Source organism: Vanellus vanellus (assembly GCF_965231255.1).
Source record: "Vanellus vanellus genome assembly, chromosome: 2".
In the NCBI taxonomy this organism is placed as follows: Eukaryota; Metazoa; Chordata; class Aves; order Charadriiformes; family Charadriidae; genus Vanellus; species Vanellus vanellus.
In genome coordinates this window covers 48260898-48265458 of record NC_138906.1, presented here as the reverse complement: position 1 = coordinate 48265458, position 4561 = coordinate 48260898, and positions in this window count along the sequence as shown.

The following is a 4561-nucleotide window of genomic DNA, read 5'->3' as shown; positions in this document are numbered from 1 at the left end:
CAACCCGCTATTTTTAAAGAATGTGCATGTTGACCCCTTCCCACTTATTTCTATGTATGGGGTAAATTTTTGGTACTGTGGCAGGAGGTCCACAGGACACAGCACTGAGCACAAAGAGTTTCCAGGACATTTCCAATCCTCATCCATGATTTAATTGAGATTACTGGTACCATAATGGTTTTGCTTTTCTGTATCTAAGCTCAGCTCTGCAGAAGCAGCAGAGTTCTGACATTTTCAAGACACGATGAAAGGCAAGACAGTTTGCATAGGTACCCATGGATGTTTGCTTTAGAAGGGAATAAGGTTTGGGCAACAAAGAAAAAAGGTGGCAATGTATTTGGCAGCTTATTTAATTTTCATTATGGTCAACAGCCAGCGCTAAGTGTCTCTTTTTACTTCTTGTATACACCTGAATAAATGCGGACCAAAGATGCAACAATGAAATGATAGGTTTTCCTTTCTATTAGTTTTGGATTTGGAGGAGCAGCTAAATAGTATATAACTTAGGGAGGGGAGGAATGGTAGGAGGAGAGCAGACACACAAGCCACAAATGCATCCTCTCCATTTGTTGTGGCCAGTTTAGCATAACTAGAATTAACTCCAATTACAGTGCCTGAAAATGTGCCACTGTTTTTGTCTCAGCATCTCTGCCCAATCATGCTGCATGCCTGGCAGTACTGCAGAGGCTCTCACCATAACACAAGCGGTCGAAAAACTACCTTGATCTGTGACAGCGCGACCATGTGTACAGACAATTTGTCTCAGCTAGGAGACAGTAACTAACGGTTTAGCTGGGAGCAAAGTCTGCCTACAAGAGTTACAAAAAGCCCTCAGTTTTAAAAAGCCCTACCCTCTTTTGACAATCAAACTTACCTCCTATGAGCAAAGGGAGGAGAGCACAGCTAAGCCACAGGGGCTGACAGATGCTCCTCTCCAGCCAAGTCTGGAGCTCAACTATGAGGTCTCCGGCACCCCTTCACTACTGAGACGGGTGCTCAGTCACTGGGGAAGTGTAAGCACTCATGCACTCTGTTTTGGGAGGTGTAGGCTCTTCCATTGTTAGCAGTGATGTGTCCTGTTCAGAGCACGAGACACATCACCAGGGTGGGCTGGCCACCTTCTGACCAAATCTCAACAGTTTCAAAACCTTAACTAGGGGCTGCTGTAGCTACAGTCATAGTTCAATAGTTTGAGCAGGAAGTAAGTTGCGGCGCAAATACAGGTTCTGTTCTCTGTTGAACACACAGCCAGAGCATAATTAAAGTTGCTCTCATGGGATTTATGCTTACTAAACAACCTCAGATACTTTCTTCTGAACTTGTACTCTGAATCCAGCGAGAAAGTCTTTCTGCTTTAAATCCACTAACATTTTCCATTAGAGAGAGCAACCTCTATACAATTGTTTTGCAAACAAGCCAATGGAGATTTTCTGATTACCCACTTCCTGACTTACAAGAAAATTGATGTCCAACTTAGCCATAGACTTTCAGCAGTCATTAGTTTTCTCCGCACACAGCTGTCTCCACCCCCTAAAGGGAGGAATGAAGTTTTTGGTGATTAAGAGTGATCAGAACAGGGTACCATTAGCTTACTGCCTGTTTCAAACTCCAAAAGGGAGCGCAGGAGTCACAACTCCACATTCCCTTCTTTACCCACTATGTCAGCAGCTAAACAGTGAGGGTCAAGAGCATCAGCATTAAAGCATGAAGAGCATGAAGCCAACCTGCCAAGCCACAAGCAGAGCAGAAAATTTACTCTATTTTCCTTCTCTTCCAGATCCCCTTTGGCAGCACTTGATGCATACCCTGCCTGACATCCAGGTAAAGGTCTTGTGAGTGGAACAGTTATGTCCATATCGTGGCATCCCAAGGGGGAAAAAAAGGGCACAACAGCAAGCTACAACTCTAGAAGGAACTGTGCCAAGGCACCAATCTAATGCCTATCGGTTTCCTACTTCTCATTCTCCTCAGCCCAGTCCTAGCCCTAACCATAGCCCTCAGCCTGGACAAAGATTTCTGCCCTGGGACATGCTGAACCTCCAGGTGTCAATTGCTGGTGGGGAGTCCTGCCAGCAGCAAGCCTTCCGCTAGTTATGGGTATCCGCTGTGTTATGGGTATCAAAGAAACATGGCAAAGGCAAAAAGCAAAGGGAAGGATGAGCAAACTCTGCCATGGGCTTCTCCTTACTCTCATACACTTTCAGGTCAAACAATAAGAAAGGCCTCCTTTTTGTTTCACTCTGAGTTTGCTATGAAGAGCCTTTTTATCATATTTCAGATACATGAAACCCTGTCAGGACAGACATAGTCATGAAGTTATCTAAAAAAACCCTCTCCCCACAGGCATCTAATGCTGAGCATCAGGAGAAGGAAACACGGCAGCTATTCTCCTGTTTGCTTGGCCAAGAGAAGGTCTTGACTGATGCATCCAAGACCTGTTCTACCAACGTATACCACCTCCTCCCAGAACCTTCTGACCCACACCGCTTGCATTGCGTCAGTACCAGACGCACAGAAGTAGATATGCTGTACCCCCCTCAGCTCTTCCGTCACATTGGTAAACAAATAGGCAAAAATAACTTAAATGTGTCATTGTTGCTGCTACCATCATATCCTCTTCTGATTACAAAGCACAAGACAAGAAGAACAGCACAAATACAGGCTGGGCGGAGAATGGATTGAGAGCAGCCCTGAGGAGAAGGACTTGGGGGTGTTGGTGGATGAGAAGCTCAACATGAGCCAGCAATGTGTGCTCCCAGCCCAGAGAGCCAACCACATTCTGAGCTGCATAAAAAGAAGTGTGGCCAGCAGGTCGAGATAGGTGATTCTGCCCCTCTACTCTGCTCTCATGGCACCCCACCTGGAGTACTGTGTCCAGCTCTGAGGGCCTCAACATAAGTAGGGAGGTGATTGTGCCCCTGTACTCAGCACTGGTGAGGCCACACCTCAAGTATTGTGTCCAGTTTTGGGCACCTCAATACAACAGAGATATCGAGGTGCTGGAGCGAGTGCAGAGGAGGGCAACGAAGCTGGTGAAGGTCCTAGCCATCAAATCATATGAAGAGCGGTTGAAGGAGCTGGGACTGTTTAGTTTGAGGAGGAGGAGTCTGAGGGGAGACCTCATCACTCTCTACAACTATTTGAAAGGACACTGTAGAGAGGTTGGTGCTGGTCTCTTCTCACAGGTAATTAATGACAGAACAAGAGGGAATGGCTTCAAACTCCAACAGGGTATATTTAGACTGAACATTAGGAAAGAATTTTTCACAGAAAGGGTGGTAGGGCATTGGAATAGACTGCCCAGGGAGGTGGGTGAGTCACCATGCCTGGATGTGTTTAAGAGACATTTAGATGTGGTGTTGGGGGATATGGTGTAGGGGAGAACTTTGTAGAGTAAGGTAGATGGTTGGACTCGATGATCCCAAGGGTCTCTTCCAACCTAGACAATTCTATGATTCTATAAGGACATAGACCTGTTGGAGAGTGTCCAGAGGAGGGCCACAATGATCAGAGGGCTGGAGCACCTCTCCTATGAGGACAGGCTGAGAGAGTTGGGGTTGTTCAGACTGGAGAAGATTCTGGGGAGGCCTTATTGCCCAGGGAAGTTGGGGATGCCCCATCCTTGGAGGTGTTTAAGGCCAGGCTGGATGGGGCTTTGAGCAACCTGGTCCAGTGGGAGATGTCCTTGCCCAGGGCAGGGGGGGAACTAAATGATCTTTAAGGTCCCTTCCAACCTAAACCATTCTATGATTCTAGGACAAGAAACCCTTCCAGGGAATATAAGCAGCTAAAAACAGTTGATCAGAAGCTAACCAGCCCAGATCACACTAAAAGCCGAAATTATGTCACGGCGCCGGGGACGAGCCCGAAACTCTTTTCTTTGCCCAGCTGTGGGGGACAGCCCAGCACCCCCCCAAGGCCTCACGACCGATCGGCGGCTGATCGGGACGCACCGGGGCGGGCCGCCGGCGCAGGATGTGAGCTCAGGGCGCCGCCCCTTCCCCCTCCCGCCTCATGGTGCCGGTTCCGCCGCCCTGAGTCCCCGCCTCGCTCCATCCCGCCGCCGGGGCTGGGGAGAGGGGGGCGGGGAAGGGGGTCGGCGTCGGTTCCGGCTCTGCCTTGGGCCGGGCGGGCCGCGCCGGTGAGTCCTGTGGAGGGGTGGGGGGGGGGACCCGCCGCCGCCGCCGCCGCCGCCGCCGCCGCCGCCGCCGCCGCCGCCGCCGCCGCCGCCGCCGCCGCCGCCGCCGCCGCCGCCGCCGCCGCCGCCGCCGCGGCGCCCCGCTCGTCCTGGGCCCGGCCCCGCGCAGGGCTGCCCCCGGCGGCGGGGCCTGGGGAGGGGCGGGAGCCGCGGCGGCGGGGCCCGCTCGGGGCGGGGGTGCCGGGGAAGCCGGGTGAAGGGGCTGGTCGGGGCTGGGCCCAGGGGGAGCGGAGCGAAGGCGGAGCTGCGACAGTGTGGAAATCCGCCCTGTGTTTGTGTTTTTTTTTTTTGTTTTGTTTGTTTTGTTTGGTTTGGTTTGGTTTTGTTGTTGTTGTTGTTGTTGTTTTGTTTTTTTTTTCTCCT